This window comes from Dermochelys coriacea, chromosome 7 (genome assembly GCF_009764565.3).
Source record: "Dermochelys coriacea isolate rDerCor1 chromosome 7, rDerCor1.pri.v4, whole genome shotgun sequence".
In the NCBI taxonomy this organism is placed as follows: Eukaryota; Metazoa; Chordata; order Testudines; family Dermochelyidae; genus Dermochelys; species Dermochelys coriacea.
In genome coordinates this window covers 41,009,162-41,031,086 of record NC_050074.1, presented here as the reverse complement: position 1 = coordinate 41,031,086, position 21,925 = coordinate 41,009,162, and the positions used below count along the sequence as shown (strand labels likewise).

The 21,925-nt window shown below is 41.5% G+C and overlaps 1 protein-coding gene across 1 annotated transcript in view; it reads left to right on the top strand.

Moving 5' to 3' along the window:
* The first annotated feature begins 11,669 nt into the window (after nucleotides 1–11,669).
* ATP2B2 (ATPase plasma membrane Ca2+ transporting 2) overlaps nucleotides 11,670–21,925 on the top strand; it is a 757,867-nt gene continuing 747,611 nt past the window's right edge. The window contains exon 1 of the mRNA XM_038410886.2: nucleotides 11,670–11,907. The gene's annotated coding sequence lies outside the window, so the exon portion shown is untranslated. The remainder of the gene's footprint in view (nucleotides 11,908–21,925) is intronic.

Below are 21,925 nucleotides of genomic sequence, written 5' to 3'. Positions count from 1 at the left end.
CTAGTAGCGGCCACTGAGGAGCGGCCAACCCTGGCATTGGAATGGAAATCTGATGAGCCGATTTGGGTTGCTCAGTGGCCGCTGCCAACAGAAAAACTTGCCGCATTAACAAAACTAGTAGAGGAGCAAGTACGTCTTGACCATCTAGAACCCTCAGTTAGTCCATGGAATACACCTGTATTTACTATCCTAAAGAAATCAGGAAAATGGCGCTTGCTCCAAGATCTACGTGCCATTAATGCTATTATGGTCGACATGGGTGCTTTACAGCCCGGTTTACCTGCCCCATCCATGCTCCCATCGGGGTGGCCATTACTAATCATTGACCTGAAGGATTGTTATTTTACTATTCCATTACACCCGAGAGACAGAGAGCGCTTTGCTTTCTCTATTCCGATGGTAAATCGTGAAGCACCTTCCGTACGGTATCAGTGGAAGGTTTTGCCCCAAGGAATGAAAAATTCCCCTACCATCTGCCAGCTCTTCGTTGCATGGGCAATACGCCCAATCCGAGTGAAATATCCCCAATGGAAAATATATCATTACATGGATGATCTTTTATTTGCGGCACCCGTAGCCTTTGAACCCATGATTATAACACAGATCACCTCCACGTTAGCAGAAGCTGATCTGTTTGTGGCCCCAGAAAAGGTTCAAACTAAAGCCCCTTTTTTGTATTTGGGACTTCGGATCACTGACTGCACCGTACGCCCCCAGCAGTTGAAAATCTCTCCTCATGTGCGCACACTGTATGATGCACAGAAACTGCTAGGTGAACTGCAATGGCTTCGCCCCCTTTGTGGCATCACAAATCAGGATATAACTCCTCTTCTTCCCTTATTAGAAGGGGGGAGAGCCCCTGGAGATAAACGACAACTGTCGGTACTACAGAAGCAAGCATTACAACGAATAGGACAGAAGGTGGGGGAGGGTTATTCCGGGAGATATAGGGAAAACTTACCCTTCATGGTAGCGGTCTTTAGCCTAGATGCAGTATTGGAAGCGCTATTATTTCAGTGGGATACAAGGGATAAAGACCCCCTAGTCGGTTTGGAATGGATATTTCCACCGTGTAAAAATGTGCGTACGGTAACTTCCAGAATTGAGGCAATAGCCATGCTAATAGTGCAAGCACGGAAAAGAGTAACTGTAATGACAGGACTTGATCTGCATCAGATTTTGTTGCCATTTTCAAAAACGATGATTACACATCTGTTGATGTATAACACTGTGTTTGCTGTTGCCCTAGCAAATTATCAGGGACAATTGAGTTGTCATTACCCTCCCCACCGCCTGTTTTCTTCCCCGTTGCAGTTGGAAAAACACCTTATGAGACAGGAGAATCCAGTGACAGGAATAACAGTATTTACCGATGTGGCGGGGCGAACAGGGAGAGCAGGGGTAGTCTGGTGGGATGGACATACTTGGGCCCATAAGAAGGTTATTAGTGAGGGGTCGGTACAGATATTAGAACTCCTAGCTAAACTTTTGGCATTTGATCACTGGAACCAAGAATCGCTCAACGTGATGAGCGATTCTAAGTATGCCGTGGGGTTAGTAAACAGGCTGGAGAGAGCTATGCTGGGAAAGGTTCATAATCCAGCATTGCAACAGATACTCTTGCGCCTTTGGCATCGACTCAATGAAAGAAAGTATCAATACTTTGTAGGCCATATAAGGAGCCATACTGGCCTGCCTGGATACTTAAGCATGGGCAACGATCAGGCGGATGCACTGGTGGGATCTGTAGTAGTACCCAATCGGTTTGAGCAAGCTCGCCTGTCTCATGGATTTTTCCATCAATCAGCGAAAGCCCTAGCGTGACAATTCTCTCTACCTATATCCCAAACCCGAAGTATTGTAGCCTCTTGCTCAGAATGTAATAGGTTGACACCCACCTTTCCCGCCGGGGTTAATCCCCGAGGTCTAGAGGCTTTAACATTATGGCAGTCAGATGTCACCCAATATAACCAATTCGGAAAGCAGAAATACATCCATGTGTCAGTAGACACCTTCTCTGGAGTTATCTGGGCTACACCCCACGTGTCCACGGGCAGTAAGGATGTGATAAAACATTGGCAGGCATGTTTTGCTGCATTAGGGGTGCCCCGATCAATAAAAACAGATAATGGAGCTGGGTATGTGGCCAGGCGCACCGCAACCTTTTTGCAAATGTGGGGGATAATACACAAAACAGGAGTGCCAGGCAATTCGACAGGCCAGGCCATTATTGAATGATCTCATAGTACTTTGAAAGGAATGTTGGATAAGCAGGCACAAACTGAACAGGATGCAGTAGTTCAGACACCAGCTGGACGATTAGCTAAAGCGGTATATGTCCTTAATTGGTTGCAACCTAGTAGTGCTGATAACAATCATGTTCCAATGCAAAGACATCTAGGAAGTATTGGCATAGAACATGAGCAGAAGAAACCTAAGGTGAAATGGTTTGATTATGCCTCTCAACAATGGAAGGGGCCAGCACAATTGCTAACCTGGGGACGGGGTTATGCTTGTGTCTCCCTTGATGAAGGTCCTCGGTGGATACCTGCTAAGTGGGTGCGGCCGTGGCTACAGCAACCTCGCTCGCCCTTGAACCCGGCGCCTGGAGAACAAGACCCCGCGGTTGGAGGGGAAGCATCAGAGGAGGTTGTGCTTGTGGCCATATCCTGTTTATTTCCAGAATGAGGATGTGGGTTATCGATATTGTTATAGTGTTATTGCTTGGGTTACAGGGGGAACTCCTTGTACCCCTACATGTGCGAATGACGTATAACCTATGGGAACGTCTAGCATTGATAGCCAATGTCACACACTTTTGTTTGTCTGATTCTGTGGCAGCCGGGGAACTACTGGGCACTTGTCTTGTGCCCATATGTCATCATCCCGAAGAAATTGGCAGTCACACCATGCTTGCAGCCTATGCCAATTTGTCTTCACAGTATTCGAATATGGCAAATTGGGGCCCTGCCAATTACTCCTTGCCCCCTGGGGCCCTATCTTTACATACCCCGTACCCAGCCGGGGCAGATAATGTAACGTGTGCGCGAGTGGTTAATTGCACACGCGCAAAAGTACCCATGGGCTGCCAAACCGTAAGTGCCCCCCTTTTGAATTGTACTAATGCGATTAATGTTTCTTTTAATTATGGACATATTATTTTGCCGTCTGATTGGTTTTTTACCTGCGGCGCATGAACCTTTAGTTATATTCTTGCTAATCTAAGTCATAATACCTTGTGCTGTCTTAGCCGAATGACCCTTTTGTTGCCCGGAAAGAATCAGCAGCGAAATCGGCGAAGCATGGCCCTGCAAAATATGTGTTCCGCCGATGTTACCTTATATAGTCACTCAGAATATTTGGTTTTGCTGAATGCTGTTGCAGGCATTCCTGGCTTTTCAACGTATTATACGGTAGAAACCTTGAATGCATTAGCTTGTTTTGCTGTTAAAGCGCTTAATGCTACATCACAGGCAATTGCTCTTTTAAGTATGGAACAACAGGAATTAAGAGATGCCATTTTAGATAATCGAGCTGCGATTGATTTTCTATTGCTTAAGCATCATATGGGATGTGAATCTTTTAAACATATGTGTTGTTTTAATCTTACGGATAATAGCCGATCCATTGAGGAGCGCCTGGATGAATTGACTTCTCTCACTGAGCACATCCGTCAAGATACCGGGTTTGCGGGATTTTGGGATTGGCTTACAGCGTGGTTGCCTTCTTTGGGGTGGCTTCGGCAATTATTTGGAATTATAGTTTTTATATGTATTGGTCTTATTTGCCTATGTTGCTGTTTGCAATGTCTCCCCTCCTTGCTCAATATGTTCCGTGAAATGCATCGCTCTACCCCTGTTGGGTCGCCCCTGCTGATGAATGAAAATTGGATGGAACTATGCAAGTAGCCGGTGGTTCGTGTGTCATGTAATAATAAGGGAGGAGATGTGAGAACATGGTGTATTTGTGAGCAAGTTGAGAGTGTTTGTGGGATAGTTGGGAGCGCAGTGAATTTTTTAATGAACTTTTGGTGAACTATTGAGAGGTAGCTACAGGCTGACCCATTTGCAGGGTTTTTTGCCCCTGGTGTTGCTATTATGGAAAATGCTTTTAATTTAGAGAAACTAGTGTGTTGGAATATTAAACAGTGTAATCTAATTTTTGAAATATTAATTGCGTTATTAACCTGATGTAGATAGCATTTGCCATGCAGTTTTACAAAATTGTGCTGCAATTGAATTTTTGTTATTAGCACATGGACACGGATGTGAAGATTTTGAGGGTATGTGTTGTGTTAATTTGTCAGATCATTCTCACTCTGTTCATGAGTTACTTGCAAAATTAGAACAAAATATGAATAACATCATTATAGCACACTCTTTTATTAATTGGTATCTGTATTGGTATAATTTGTTTGTGTGGTCCATATACAGTTCAATGTATGCGTTGGGGAATGTCACGGATGATTCAAGCTGCTTTTAAACAAAAAGGGGGAGATGTGGGAAATGCTGAGTATCAGATGTTTTAGAAATGTGTACCAAGTAATGGAAAAGAACAGTACAAGAGGCAGGGCTGCGGGTAACAAGTTGAAGGACAAGGCCAGAAGATTTTGGCTGGACTGAGGACTAAACTTTGGCTGAACTAAGGACTAATGATATAAGCAGCACCTGAGAGTCTTTACCACCACAAGATAATGGAACCCAAAGATAAGAATGATGAGAACATTGGGTGATAAACAACAGAAAAGGAATAAACAAGTGCTGTATATATATGGCTGTGGGAAGGGAAATAAAGTGCTTTTTACCAGCAACTGTTTCAGTTGTCCTGTAAGCCAGCCTGCTAGCAGCAACACGTAGGGACAAAATTAGAAAGGCCAAGGCACAAAACGAGATCAAACTAGCTAGAGACATAAAGGGTAACAAGAAAACGTTCTACAAATACATTAGAAGCAAGAGGAAGACCAAGGACAGGGTAGGCCTGTTACTCAATGGGGAGGAGGGAAGGGGGAAACAATAACAGAAAATATGGAAATGGCAGAGGTGCTTAATGACTTCTTTGTTTCAGTTTTCACCAATAAGGTTGGTGGTGATAGAACATTAAACATAGTGAATGCCAGTGAAAATGAGGTAGGATCAGAGGCTAAAATAGGGAAAGAACAAGCTAAAAATTACTTGGACAAGTTAGATGTCTTCAAGTCACCATGGCCTGATGAAATGCATCCTAGAATACTCAAGGAGCTGACTGAGGAGATACCTGAGCCATTAGCGATTATCTTTGAAAAGTCATGAAGACAGGAGAGATTCCAGAAGACTGGCACTATATTTTCCCTTTTTCAATCTATAAAAAGGCAAATAAGGACAACCTGGGGAATTACAGACCAGTCAGCTTAACTTCTGTTCCCGGAAAGATAATGGAGCAAATAATAAAGCAATCAATTTGCAAACATCTAGAAGATAATAAGGTGATAAGTAACAGTCAGCATGGATTTGTCAAGAACAAATGGTGTCAAACCAAACAGATACCCTGTCAAAGAAAGCTAACAAGCCTTGTGGATGGGGGGAAAGCCATAGACGTGGTATATCTTAACTTTTGATACTATCTCACATGACCTTCTCATAACTAGGGAAATGCAACCTAGATGGAGCTCCTATAAGGTGGGTTTATAACTGGTTGTAAAACCATTCCCAGAGAGTTGTTATCAGTGGTTCACAGTCATGCTGGAAAAGCATAACGAGTGAGGTCCCATAGGGATCAGTTGTAGGTCTGGTTCTATTCAATATCTTCATCAATGATTTAGATAATGGCATAAAGAGTATACTTATGAAGTTTGAGAACAATACTAAACTGGGAGGGGTTGCAAGTGCTTTGGAAGATAGGATTATAATTCAAAATGATCTGGAGAAATGGTCTGAAGTGAATAGGATGAAATTCAATACAGACAAATGCAAAGTACTACAACTAGGAAGGAACAATCCGTTGCACACATACAAAATGGGAAATGACTGCCTAGGAAGGAATACTATGGAAAGGGATCTGGAGGTCATAGTGGATCACAAGCTAAATATGAGTCAACAGTGTAACACTGTTGCAAAAAAAGCGAACATCATTCTGGGATGTATTAGCAGGAGTGTTGTAAGCAAGACACAAGAAGCAATTCTTCCGCTCTATTCTGTGCTGATTAGTCCTTAACTGGAGTATTGTGTCCAGTTCTGGGCGCCACATTTCAGGAAAGACGTGGACAAATTGGAGAAAGTTCAGAGAAGAGCAACAAAAATTATTAAAGGTCTAGAAAACATGACCTATGAGGGAAGATTTTAAAAATTGGGTTTGTTTATTCTGAAAAAGATAAGACTGAGAAGGAACATAACAGTTTTCAAGTACATAAAAGGTTGTTACAAAGAGGAGGGAGAAAAATTGTTCTTCTTAATCTCCTGAGGACAGGACAAGAAGCAATGGGCTTAAATTGCAGCAAGGAAGGTTTAGGTTGAATATTAGGAAAAACTTCCTAACTGTCAGGGTGGTTAAGCACTGGAATAAATTGCCTAGGGAGGTTGTGGAATCTCCATCATTGGAGATGTTTAAGAATAGGTTAGACAAACAGCTGTCAGGGATGGTCTAGATCATTGGTGGGCAACCAGCAGCCAGTCAGGGTAATCCACTAGCTGTACTGCAGTTAAAGGAAAGAGAATGACCAAAAAAAGTAGGACAGTTGCAAGCTTCAGGAATGGTAAGGGCTGACTTAATTGGTCTGCAGAGACTACAGTGATGTGCTCCATAAAAGGAACCTGAATAGGGTAGATTCCATAACCTTAGGAAACTTAAAGAATTGTTACATGCTTGTTTAAAATTGGATAGATTTTCATAGGCAGATGTAACTAAAATGGGCAAAGTGCATCCTGGATTCTAGGTGTATCTTACCATCACACGTTATAAAGAGCTGTGAATTTATGCTGTTTTGAAACAATATATAAAGTCAGTCTGAGGAAGAAAGGGAGAAGGATCTGAGGCAAAAAGAAGGGAAGAAAAAGGATGAATTGTTAGTATTTCCTGTGCTTTGTTTTTACCAGTCCTTCTTCATGTTAAGGTAAGAGACTTGCTGTAGGAATATGATGTGCTCCAGTCATACACTCAAATACTATCATACATACAAAAGAAAGAATGCACACCTAATGCTTTTCAGTTTGAATCCCAACAATCTGCTCTAACTGCTTAATAAGCACAAGCTTAAAATAGCACCAGATTTACCTAATGCCTGCTTGATTTTGTTTTGTTTTGTAAACATTTTAATTCTGTTTTTCTCTGGAGTCAATTTAAACATTGTCAAAACAGAGATGCTGCTATTTTTGATTAGGTTTTCCCAGTTCATTTGCTCTTCATGTTTACACAGGTATGAGATGTAGCTGGGGAAAGGATTGGAAAATGTTGTTTCTCAGTTGATTGTACGTTTGTTGAGGATAAAATGAGGAACTTTAACTGGATGTTATCAAGTATTCTAATCTTTTAAAACTTGGTAATCAACCTTTGCAGGAATAGCCTAATTCTATACTGCTAAATAGCTTGTGCTGAAAGTACTGCAGAAATATAATGGATGTCCTACTATTTTTTTGTAAATGACAAATTAAAAAATGTCTCTAAAAATATGTATTGACTTGCATTCTGGCTCCTCTGGCTGCCCTAGGTCTTCACTTGGAATCCAATGGGGTGAGGTTATGGTTGGAATTCAGAAGGTGGTGATGAGGAAGGCAAGATGGTAATCAGAATGATGTGATTTAAAAGTCTAACATCTCATACACCACCAGGGCTAGAAAACAATGCTGTATACCTTTTGAAAGCTGGTGAAAATCTTGGTATTTATAGACTCTATATTATAAAAGTATTTCACAAGAATTTACATATAAGACAAGCACTGACCCTTTGGACCATGAAAAATGCAGGCATTTAGCAGACAGGCCAGGACGTTTTCTTCATCCCATGCATCCTGGGTGGGGGCCTGTAGCCAGTCAGATCACACAAGTAAGAAATGATCAGAACCTTGGGCAAAAGAAAGATTCAGCTTTCATTTACCAGGATCTGCTCTCCTGGGTACCTTTTACAGCAGTTCCTTTCAAAAGGCCTTGTGGGATAGATCAGATTTCCACAGTTCCAAAGGAAGCTCCCATAAGTCCCTGGAAATGGGTACCATTTCTTGTCATTTGCTCAAAATGGAAGCTGGGGTGAACGTTCAGCTCTTGCTTCTTGCTCAGCAAGAAAGGAGTTACTTTGTGCCTTGGAAAAATAGCCAAAACGTGTCTCAGATGGCTCCAGAGGCAGTGGGGAAGGCTTGTGGAGAGCCTGGGAAAGATAATGAGTTAATGGATTTATTGCCATCTCTATCCCTTTAGGAGTACCTGGCTTAGGACAGTACTTCAGTAGGTCACTCTGAGGAGAGACTGGCAAGACCACATGGTTTTTGAGACCTAGGAGGAACAATAGTGGGTGAAGGACTTCAGGGTGAGAGAGAGTTTTTTTTGTACCTCTGTGGTAAATTAGTCCCAATATTGCAGTAGTCACACCATGAGGATTAGAACTGAACTAAGTATGGAAAATTGAGAGGCAATTGCCTTTGGGAAGTTGGCTATCCAGACAGATTCTTGTCAGCTGGGCAGAGCTTGGGGTTGGGAAATCCATAGTGGAGCAGTTTCCATGGCATTACAAACCATACTGCAGGAGAACTGTGATTGGAGTGGACTATGTACTTGAGGTTGATGTGGAATTTCAAAAATTGTGCTTCCTGACCTATGCTGGAGCTATAGATATAATCCATGCATCTATTCCATCCCCAACAAGGCCAGGATTATACCAACAGAAAGGTGTACTAATTAATGGTGATGAAAGACATAGAGGATCATTATGGCAGGTACCTTGATCATTCCATAGGTTGAAGTACACAATGCCAGAGTTTTCAAAAACTTTGGACTTTTCAAGAGCGATCAGAAGAGAAATTCTTCCATCATCATCAACAACACTGAGGATGTTTCCATCTCCACAGCCATTCACAGTATATCCATTATTTCTGTTGGTTTCTGAAACTATGCCCTGAGTATGTAAACCCAGCCTACTCTCAGCAGGCGCAGGATGGTGGTGGACTGTGCTTTTGGTAAACTGAAAGCAAGATGGAGACATAAGTGGACTTTCAATGGCTGGTCCTTTACTATTTAATTATGTATTAAATAAATAATTATTAATTAATTGATTTATTTCTGTTACGATATTTGCCTGTTGCATTTTATCTAATATAAAATAGTGCAGTGCTCCTGACACCATAAAGGGAGAAGGCAGAAAGACTTTCTGCAAATTATTCCTAGTTAGTCAGACAAACTGTTGCCCCTGCGTGTAGGTTCTAATTTATCTTAGCACAGTCTGCAGAAGGTGTACTAGCCAAATTAGAAATGTTTTATGCACATACATTAAAACAGCTGCTATGGGACTGGGATATATCATGCAGATCATGATGTAGCACTTAGCAATTGTTGCTAGTACAGTGAATTGTTTGTTCTCTTGGCAGACAGATTTTCAAGCAACTGACTCAAGTTGTGGTATGATAGCCTCAGCGCCACTGGGGGGGAGAGAGAGAGAGTGTGAATGTGAGTGTGTGTGCGTGAGAGAGAGGGAGAGATTAAAAATCCACACACTACCTGAGTGTGGTGTTCTGTCCCATCTAGTGGCACTGAGACCACTTAGAGAGAGAAAGAGATTGAGTCTGCTCTACAGTCTTAGCTAAGAGGCAATTGGCCTTTAGCTCTTGCAATAGAGGCTCATGCACTAAACTCCAGAGACCCAAGGTTCGATCCTGCCTGCTGATGATCGGGGTCTGTCGGTGTTACATATACATGGGCACATGTGGACAGATAAGAGCAGGGGCGTTGGAACAGTTTTTATAGTGGGGATGCTGGGAGCCATTGAACCAAACTATAAACCCTGTATGTAATGGGTTTCCTCAGTTAAGCTATTAAAAGAAATAGCTTAATACATATTGGGGGGGGGGGAAGATAAATGCTACAGTACAGTTTTTACTAGGGAGGCTTGATTAAATCACCAGATGTTAACAGAGCTGTTTGAAAAATGGGTCATATTTTGAGAACTCACAAAAATTCCATCTTAACAAAATGCATTAAATGGATTAAAAATGCAAATTTGTAATGTTTTTGACCAGCTCTAATTGACATGTAGTCTGTGCTGGTGGGAAATGTCTAACTCTCACACTCACGCACCCTTGCAATATATATATTACAAATAACTGTACTTACATCTCAGGGTGCCTTGGATACAGTACCATGTTATTTAGTGTATGCACAGGTCTGTTGTCTTAAGGCCTGATCCATCACCTCTTGAAGTTTAAGGGGGTTCTTTCCACTGATTTGTATGGACATTGAGTCAGGCCCTTAGTAGGCATGGAAATGATAGGAAAACTTCCAGTGATGGTAGTGATAACTACACAATTAAATCCCCTCTTTCATGGATGGAAGTAGTGCTCCGAAGGTCAAAGTTTGATATGATTTTCTGTCTGCTACTGTAAAAATCTATTTGTGATAAAACCACCTAAAGCACAGATGTGAGAGGATACAATTGTGAGGCAGTACCCAAATATTGTATGGTAACAATTAAAGATGAAATGGGCCATCCTGATTATCACTACAAAAGTTGTTTTTCCTCCTGCTGATAATAGCCCACCTTAATTCATTGGTCGCATTAAGAGTTGGTATGGCAACCCCCATTTTTTTCATGGGGTGGGTGTGTGTATATAATCTTCCTACTATATTTTTCCACTGCATGCATCTTATGAAGTGGGCTTTAGCCTACAAAAGCTTATGCTCAAATAAATTTGATAGCCTCTAAGGTGCCACAAGTACTCCTTGTTCTTTCTGCTGATACAGACTAATACAGCTACCACTCTGAAAGATGTCACAGGGTTCCCCTTCCCCAGTCCACTTTATTGGTTGTGTTTCTTTGCTCCATATGCAGACATAGCAGTGAAGTGAAAACAAATAGTGTCCCAGTCTCAGAAATACCCTGCCTGTGCCTTTAGGATTGATGTGTTAGCAGCAGGAGCCTACCTGACTGGGTGACCTACTGAATGGAACATCGGAAAAGAGGGGTTAGAGCAGGGCCCAGGTTAAACCGGGGAATCCAGCTGGGCAGGAGCAATCCCCATTCCTCCAGCTCTGCCCCATGACCCCGAATTCTCTGCTAAACAAGAAAATGATTGGCTGCATCCAAGTCCTAATAGCCCTTAGATGATAATGATTAACATTGCTCCCCTTGCAGGCTGGACACCCAGCCTCCCTCTTATCCCCTGTCCCAGCGCAAATGACAGAAGGGAGGGGTGGTGATCCCCTTCCCTCTGATACACATCCTCTCTCCAGTAGCACCCACGGCAGCCCCCCCTTCTCTCCCTTGACCCCCTTGGGGAAGCTCTGTGCCAATGGGAACAGGGGGTAGTGAGTGGCAATTAGAGTCCCCCTTCTTTAGCCAACCCTTCTCCCTGGCACCGGGCCTGCCAGGCGTTTCCTTGCCTGCTATGGGGCAGGGCTGGAACCTTCTCCGGAGGGCGGAGGATCTGTTTGTCCTGCAGCGCTCCCCCTTCACGTCGGGCCAGCCAAAGTTGGGCTGAGGCTGGCGGTGGAATGCCAGAGCGCAGCAGCAGGGCGCAGCAGGATGGTGCAGCAGCAGCAGGAGGCGTCGTGCAGCCGAGGAATCCCCGGGCGCCGCCGCTTGCTGCTGGGGATGCTGGCGCTTTGAGCGGACCCTCGTTCAGCCGCCTGTGTGACCTAGCAACAGCTGCAGCAGCAGCAGCATCCGCGCGCCCGCCCCGGCCGGCCGGCCAGCAGCTTCACTTCTGAGGCGCGCGCTCCTCAGTCCCCAGCCCAGGTAAGCGAAGGAACTTTCCGTTCCGGCTCCGATCCCGCAGCACTGGCGGGCCGGGCAGGGGCAGCGGGCTATCAAGCGCCAACCCTCCCACCCCCCCCCCCCAGTGCAAAGCAGGGGATCCCTCCTGCGGCAGGTGTTTCTGGCCCGCGGCTTTGCAGCAGGCTCCCCCTTCCAGGTGTTGCCGGCTTTGTCATTAGGTGACCTTGAGCTGCTCCCCGGGGGTGGGGGAATGGGAGAGACGGGGCGATTTGTTGGGTCCGTGCTGGGGGGGTTTCCGCAGCGGGGGGGAGGTTCTTGGCGGGCTGCAGGGAGCTCCAAAGGGGTCCTGCGCGTTCTGGGGCGGGGGGAGGGGGTTGGTGCAGACGCCCAGAGATGGGGGGGGGGAGGCTGGCAGACGAATGTGGGAACCATCCGCTGAGCGAGGCTGGACTGGTGCAAAGGTAGCAGCATTAGGAAACGAGGCTTGGACCTGCGGAGATGGAGCTAGTCATTGCGATTGTCCCAATTGTGTGTGCGTCCCAGCCGCAGTAGTTCACAACCTGCTGTGCTTGGAGCATAGCTAGGGAGAGACGAGCCTTGGCTGAGGACAGGCTGCTCGCTCGGCAGCAAGGAGCTCCGAAAGGCCGGGGCTGGAGGCGGGGGGGGGGGAGTTGTCCCTGTGAAAATGGCCAGCCTGGGCCGCTGCGGCTGGGTCAGTTTACAATAGCCATCATGCAGCGGATCGTAAAAATGCATTCGGGGGGGTTTCCATATTGTAAATAGAAACTTAAGGCCGACACACATCTTGTGCTATGTTTTAGGGTGCTGTTACTTTAAGATAATCCACGAGTCGGGCACCGAAGGGCATGCTCAGAACTTTAACTGGACTAGCTGACTTAACGGAGTTGAGTAAAAGCATTTTTTTAAAAGAGCGGCTCGCTTTCAGCGTAGGAAGACTGGCATTACTTAATGCACGGAATAAAAAGACAGAAATAAATAGTTAATGAAACTTGCTGTTTTCACGCTTGTTTACCAGTTCAAGAAGCAAAAGTAAATGCTGTCATGGAAATATACCGCTCCCCCCCCACCCCCCCCCGCCCTTCATTCTAGTTTGCAGCACAGCGGTTCACACTAAATAAATTAAAAGTTACACTCTATTCATTAAGACACAAAATAGTTTGTTTTAAAATCTCTGATGTTTTTAATGTTAAGGAAAAGTGAACAAAATATTCTTTTTCTGTAGTGGGCTTCAGTGTGTCAATGATGTAAACCAAAACTTTCCTTTTTTGGAGAGTTCCAAAAAGGTTTATAGTCTTATTCCTTAAATTGCGTTTGTCTGAGCCAGATGAATAATACAAATTAAAAAAGAGAATCTTCAGAGCAACTAAACCTCACTTCTCCATATGTTTGATGCACATTTGTGTGACTAGTAGACTATTGTAACAATTAGCTATTGTAGAGGGTTTTTTTTTCATTTGGGGGATCTCAGAGTGGTTTACAAATGCTAATTAACCCAGCTTCACAACACTTTACTGAGGTAGGATTTGTATTATGGTTATTTAAATTCATAGCTAAACTGTGGCAAAGAGAGAGGGTGACTTGCGTCAGGTCACACAATAAGTCTGCAGCAGAGCTGTAAATGCAATCCTGGCTCAGTCACCTGCTGTAACCCCAAACCCCAGGCTGTCTCCACAATTTCAGAATGCTGCTGACATTATTAGCAATTATTATTTTAGTTATTGGAACACATGACTGTTTTTAGTGGGGTAATGACCTGATATGAGAATATATTGCAGTTAGTTTATTGCTCTGTATGGTTCTAATGTGTATGACAAACATCTTTGAAAAGTTGATTGATTTTTACATGGAGGAATCTTATCTTTCATTTTTAATTGACCTTTCTAATGAGAAATGTGTGTGTTCTCTGTACTTTTTTGTTTGCATTTTCTTTACTTTCATATAAAAATATTATAGCTGTATTTTTATAACACTGTGGATAGTACCTAAACAAATGTAATCTATTTTTTGATGCAGAATTTAGTTGTCATAAAATTAACTTTTTTATGCACAATATTCATTTTGTAATACAATTTTGATATATGGGGAGTTTGGATGTTATTTTATGAGCTAATATATTTTTTAATAAAAGGTATACAAATTTTTAGTTAGCAATAGTATAGTTCAGGAATTTCTAAAGTAGTAAAACATAATTTTATATATGCCTGTAGTATCAGAGTTGAGGCAGCTATCACTTATTTCCAAGAAATTTTTTTTGGAGGAAATTCATAATTATTTGCAGCAGAGCCTTTTAAAGAATGGTAATATCTGAGGGATGAATCTAGCAACTCATTAGTCATGTAAGCAGTCCTTTCTAACTCAGTGGGACTGCTTGCATTTTAAAAGGTAGGGTTCACAGGATCAAGCTCTTGGCATCAGAGCCTGCAGTACTACACGTGAGTAACTTTAGCAGGACTAGTCTCATGAATGTAGCTACTTATGTGCATAACTGTTCGCAGGTTTCATATTTATGACTAATGGCTTGCAGGGTTTGTGTACATGTGTCTCATTCTGTGAATGAATGTATTGTTCATTGGGGTTTGTGATTTTGATGTCCAGTTTCATCCTCTAATTGCACAATGCTGTGAAGAAAAATAGCTTCTTAATCCTTTTTTCATCTTTTTCTTATGAAAGAATTATTTTGTCTTATTTCACTCTATCATTGAGTATACTGAATGTTATTTCATTTTACAAGGAGCTTTAAGTACTCTATGCTACCTTTGGCTCACATTATTTCTTTACTCAAATCCTCACTTTCTCAATGCTGAAATCCAGTATAGTAATCTTCCAGTTATCCAATCTCCTCTACTTTGAAACTCATCCACATTTTGGTTATATCCCTCAACATGAATCACATAGCTATCCAATACTCTGAATTCCTGCTTATCCAAATATTTTTGATGTCCCTGAAACTTTTCATAGTAACTGAACTTTGATACTTGTATATTACTTGTGTTGCTGTCACCTCAGTATTAATGAGGTTCATTTTATCAGAATGTAATGAAAAAATCATATTGAGATGGTGCTTGGTGTGCCTTTGTGTTGCCTATTCATTGTTATTAATTAAGGACCCAATCCTGCAAAAAATTAACACACACGAGTAACTTCACTGTTGTGACTAGCCTGGTTGAAGCCAATAGGACTGCTTGCCTTAATACAGGTTTCAGAGTAGCAGCCGTATTAGTCTGTATCCACAAAAAGAACAGGAGTACTTGTGGCACCTTAGAGACTAACAAATTTATTAGAGTATAAGCTTTCATGTCACCTTCAGCCCCCAACTAAAACCTCTCCACTGAATCATCAAAGATCTACAACCTATCCTGAAAAATGATCCCTCACTCTCACAGAGCTTGGGAGAGAGACCAGTCCTTGCTTACAGACAGCCCCCCCCCCAACCTGAAGCAAATATTCTCCAGCAACCACACACTACACAACAAAAACGCTAACCCAGGAACCTATCCTTGCAACAAAGCCCGATGCCAACTCTGTCCACATATTTATTCAAGGGACACCATCATGGGACCTAATCACATTAACCATGCCATCAGGGGCTTGTTCACCTGCACATCTACCAATGTGATATATGGCATCATGTGCCAGCAATGCCCCTCTGCCATGTACATTGGCCAAACTGGACAGTCTCTATGCAAAAGAATAAATGGACACAAATCTGACATCAGGAATCATAACATTCAAAACCTAGTAGGAGAACACTTCAACCTCTCTGACTATTCAGTAAAAGACTTAAGGGTGTCAATTCTGCAACAGAAAAGCTTCAAAAACAGACTCCAACGAGAAACTGCTGAGCTTGAATTAATATACAAACTAGATACCATTAACTTGGCTTTGGATAGAGACTGGGAGTGGCTGGGTCATTACACATATTGAATCTATTTCCCCATGTAAAGTATCCTCACACCTTCCTGTCAACTGTCTAAATGGGCCATCTTGATTATCACTACAAAAGTTTTTTCTCCTGCTGATAATTGCTCATCTTAATTAATTAGCCTCTTACTGTTCGTATGGCAACTTCCACCTTCTCTGTATATGTGTGTGTGTGTGTGTATATATATAATATATACACACACTCTTCTTACTATATGTTCCATTCTATGCATCAGATGAAATGGGCTGTAGCCCATGAAAGCTTGTGCTCTAATAAATTTGTTAGTCTCTAAGGTGCCACAAGTCCTCCTGTGCCTTTATACAGTTATGCACATGAATAGGTGCTTGCTAGTTTGGGGCCTATCTGATTGATTGAATCAAAGCAACATTTTTTTTCTCTCTCTGGTAATTTTGTCCATAAATTGCAAATGACTCTTTAAGGTGGAGTAGGAAAACCAGAAATTAAAATGTCTAAAATCTGAGCACTCACCATATTCTTTGATTTGCATCAAAAATTCAAGATAGATAAGGATTTGATGAAAACACTGTGGAGTTGTTTTTTTTTCCCTCCAAGCTTATCTAAATTGACTATTAGGAAAAATCCATTAGTTAACTGAATTGTAATATTAGTGAGTCAGTGGAAGTTCATTCCTTAGAAAAGAAAGAAGAAAATATGTTTAAATAAAGTTACATAACATTGATATCCTGTTTTTTAAAAAAAATCAGAGTTTTTGAGTTAAGTCCAGATGTTTAGTAAAAGTTTGCTATTAGCATGAGCTTCTAAGGTGTAATATTTTTAAGGGTTTTAGGCAACAACCGAAGCACATGCAAAAATATTTGTAATTCATAAAAATCAAAGCACAAAAATGAATAATATCTTTAAAAGGCAAAATAAACTATAAACTTGCCAAAGCCATGCAAAGTATAAATATGCAGTATATCTTGCATGAATCAAAGTTGCCAATGCTGTAATATCAAAAAAGGGTGGAAATGTATTCTAATTAGTTGAAAAGGCTATTATAGGACTGGTATCTAAGAGAATTCTGGCAAAAATGTTTTAACGCAGAATAGGTAGACACAGGAGAAAGTAGAAAACTCATTGAGGTCAATAAAAAGATATCATTCATTTTAATAGGCTTTGGATCAGATCCCTAATATCAGGTCCAGTGATGTCCTTCAAACATTGGGAGCCAAATCTGTAAAGTTTTAGATAACTTCCTGTGGATAGTAGTCTGCACATATTTAATACTTGCTATGAAAAGAAGATTCTGTGGGCTTATAGAATCATAGGACTTGAAGGGATCTCGACAGGTCATCTAGTCCAGTACCCTGCACTCATAGCAGGATTTAAGCGTAGGAGTAATATATAGTTTCTGAAAAGTCAGAGGTTTTTCTGCCCAGTTGGACCTGTTAGTCTGACTCAGATGAGAAGTCTAGTTGAAGTCAGTCAAGTCAAGCTGGATTTGATGTTTAATTCTGTAGGATTTCTAAGGACTCACTTTTTATTTGTATACTTCTAATTTATGCTACTTGAATCTGGAGCAATATAAATAAATGTAGCAAAATTGAATTAAAGGAGCATAGTGAATTTAAAACAAAAAACCAAAACCAACCATCTCTCTTCAAAATTAAGTTATGTATTACACACAGAATGCTGGTTTTATAACCAAAATTAAATCACTGCTTAATTTCTTGTTTGAGTATAGATATATTTGAAATGTTTGGTCATCTGGGATTCAATTAATTCTATAACAAATTTATAAAAGTATAAAATACATAGTCAGCCTTGCCTAGTGACTTACAGACTTAATTAAAATGTGATTGATATTCTAATTGCTATATTTCTCACTTAGGACTACAGTCAGAGGTTAGGATTTTTCTGAATTGATTCTGAATTGTCTCAGACAAATGTATTCCCCTGGTTTACATATTTAAGGATACATCAGCAAAGCAAAACAAAAGAAACAAGAATTTCTTTGAAAAGTGGTCATTGCTTTAATTTTTCATGTAGGGTGAGAAATTATCTGTTCCAGGTATCCATCAGATGGATCCTACTTAAGTAATGGCATAATAGCATAAAGGTTCCTGTCATTTATGTAATAGATTTTAATTCTTTCATTCTTATAGATTAAATCTACTGTTTTAGGTGGAGCTGGTGCCGATGCCTAAGGATGTCTAACACTTTGTTACTTATGAATTTGCTTAATTTTAACCACTTGGGCTGAAATTTTCCATACTTGCTCATTGCCTGTGTTTTTGTTTTTGTTTTTTTTAAGTTTCTGTGATAATAATAATTCAACAATCTCTGAAAATAAGGCTTGTAAAAATAGGTACTTTGTCCAGTGTTTAAAATAGTTTCCAGCCATTTCTTTGAGAAGTTCTATTGTTTTCATAATTTGAAGCAGGGATTTGAAATTTGGCTGGGATGTTGTCTTGGGGTCAAAAAATCCACCTAATTTTGGGTCAAGTTAAAAGGTTCTGAAAATCATGATTTGTACATGCTTAATAGAGCTACCTAGAGGCTTACTACTAAAATCTAACACTTCATCTGCACTGAGCATGTTGCAACTTCATACAACTTTTCTGCATGCCCCTGTAATGATCATGTGTGCATCCCTTCGGGCTCTGCTGCACTTCTCACATGGGACGCCCAAAGCTATATTCTGGTTGGGGGAATTGAGCAGCCAATCCCAAACCTTTTGGCCTAGGGAATTTGTACTGAATTGGGAGCCAGGAGAGGACTACAAAGCCTACTGCAGACCCAGGCAGATCTAATTCTAGTAAACATTTTATTCACTTGAGCCAGATGGAAGCTGCTATCTTCAGAATGCCAAATGCAAGTGAAAGCAGTTACATTATGTGATCATTGTAATACAGCCTAGAGACTGACCCTGCTATCATTACTCATGAATATTTTTTATTTATGCAAATAGTTCTGTTACCACCAATGGGACTACTCATGTGAATAAGAGTTTCTGACTCTCCCTAGGGGTACCCTAGGTTTTGAGGCACCTCACCATCACCTTTCCTTTGCATGAGGAAGTATTGTCTGTGCCTGCTGTGAAACCACCACCCACAGGCAACACATGCACTGCCTTCCAGGCTTCCGCAGGCCTTGCTCTCTCTCTGTACAGGTAGTGATAGGAGCTGACAAGCTTCTGAGCTCTCTGAGAGTTCCTGTAATATCCAGTCCCTTATCCACTCAACACTCTCAGAATGACCACATCTGCTGTTCCCAAATGAACAGTACAAACCTGTTTGTAAGATTCAACTCCGTATAATCACTTTGCCCATCACAGCACTTATATACATTTATAGTGAAAACAAGAATAAGAATTTTATCAAAGAACAGTCAAGTGATAGTAAGTAAGAATATTGGAAACAAAAGTTTAGCTATAAAACAAAATAAAAATCTGCTTTCTAAAGACTAAATTTAACTACCAAGTTACTTTCTTGTCTAAAGAAGCTCATTTCACCCAATGGTCTCTCCAGTGTTTTCAACCATGCCTGGCTGAGACCCCTCTTTCATGACGCAAACTTGCTGTCTATTTATTTCCTAGGTGAAGGATGAGCGGGTGTCCCCCAAATATACTAGAGCAACCTTTGATATGGACTTCAGGATAGGGTCACCTCCCCTACCCATCCCCACTGTTTACTTTTTGCTGTTATTTTTCTCTCTCCAAAGTTTTCACAATCCTTCATTATCAGTTGGTTCAGACTGATGAGAGGAGGCCCATTGTGAACCATACAATACTTAATTTACATGTGCACAACCAGATAAACATTTAGTATAAGAACATATTTTTCAGTATATTTACATAACTCCTTATACAACATCCATTCATGTGTTTTATAATGATAGAGATGATCAGTGTGATACCAGCTTTTATTTGAGAGCTCACAGGACAGTCTTTGGTGAACTAGGATGTACAGACCTGACCCAGGAGATCCCTGTAACCCCTATGCACCTGCTCTGTGCCCCAGGTCAGTTGGCACTAAGATGTTCCTGGGTCACAGGGTTGCAATACTCTGGACCAGTGGTGGGCAACTTGTAGCTCGTGGGCCACACGCGGCCTGTCAGGGTAATCCGCTGGCAGGCCATGAAACGGTTTGTTTACATTGACCGTCTGCAGCCACAGATACCAGCAGCTCCCATTGGCCGTGGTTCGCCATGCTCGGCCAATGGGAGCTGCAGGAAGCGGTGGCCAGCACGTCCCTGCGGCCCGCACTGCTTCCTGCAGCTCCCATTGGCTGAGAACGGCTAGCCGTGGACACTGGGAGCTGCTCATTGATATCCTTGCACAGGATCACTTCATTGTCCTGACTGAACATCTATCTGTCTGTGTGTATGTATGTTTAAGGCATCACATAAGTGATCATCAGAAAGGGCCTGAAAATTAATTGGAACTATTAAAAAAAGAATGTATTATTGTAATTCATTTTTAAAGATGGGGCATAATTCAGAGCTGAAAAACTGAACATCCCCTTCTCCACCAAACTTGGTGACAAGTAGGGTTTGGATGTGAACTTTATGGCTTGGATCTTGCTCTTTGCAGTATCTATCCCATATTCAGGAACCCATCCCTGTTCATGACAGCACTTAAGCACATGATTCTAAAATGAATAAGCCCATTAATTTTAGGACATTTTGGCATTACCTTTGACCTAATTTCTCTATTAAAGTGCCTAAAATAACTTGCATTAAACAAACTTAGTAAAATTATGTTTTAGGAACATCTCTGATGCAAAATCAGACAGACATCTTGAGATGGCTGCAGGTGTCACAACTACAGTGGATCAGGTGCTCTACTTTAAGGTCATGTCATATGAAACCACTCTCCAAATCGTTCAAGAACATGGTTGTACAAAAGAGACACTTTTCAAATGCCCATGTAGCTTCACCATGTGATAGTGGTGATTTTACCCCAAGCATATCTGGTGTTGAGATATATTCAATAATGTTTTTTCAATGGGGGCTCCTCTCCCATTCAATGGGAGCTAATTTAGCTACAACTAATCAAGAAAGAGATCTTGGAGTCATCGTGGATAGTTCTCTGAAGACATCCATGCAGTGTGCAGCGGCAGTCAAAAAAGTGAACAGGATGTCAGGAATCATTAAAAAAAGGGATAGGGAATAAGACTGAGAATATCTTATTGCCCTTATATAAATCCGTGGTATGCCCACATCTTGAATACTGCATACAGATGTGGTCTCCTCATCTCAAAAAAGATATACTGGCATTAGAAAAGGTTCAGAGAAGGGCAACTAAAATGATCAGGGGTTTAGAACAGGTTCCATATGAGGAGAGATTAAAGAGGCTCAGACTTTTCAGCTTGGAAAAGAGGAGACAAAGGGGGGATATGATAGAGGTACATAAAATCATGAGTGGTGTGGAGAAAGTGAATAAGGAAAAGTTATTTACTTGTTCCCATAATATAAGAACTAGGGGCCACCAAATGAAATTAATGGGCAGCAGGTTTAAAACAAATAAAAGGAAGTTCTTCTTCACACAGTGCACACTCAACCTGTGGAACTCCTTGCCTGAGGAGGTTGTGAAGGCTCGGACTATAACAGGGTTTAAAAGAGAACTAGATAAATTCATGGAGGTTAAGTCCATTAATGGCTATTAGCCAGGATGGGCAAGGAGTGGTGTCCCTAGCCTTTGTTTGTCACAGGGTGGAGATGGATGGCAGGAGAGAGATCACTTGATCATTACCTGTTAGGTTCACTCCCTCTGAGGCACCTGACATTGGCCACTGTCGGTAGACAGGATACTGGGATGAATGGACACTTGGTCTGACCCAGTATGGCCGTTCTTATGTTCTCCATCAATGGTGGTGGTTCCAAAATTAGAAAGTTTCCCATCACAGCAGATATGACTGTATTCACCAGGGGATACAAAGTATGCCCACATGGTAGAGCACTAGGACATAAATATATTTGCAGTACAGATGATACCGACACACTTGTATGTAATATGTTTGCATATTTATTTTCAATGCATTATAAAATAAAAAGATTGTTTCCTCACATGTGTACATAAGTTAGAAATGATTCTTTAAAATAATTATTGAAAAGATACAAATTATTTTAAAA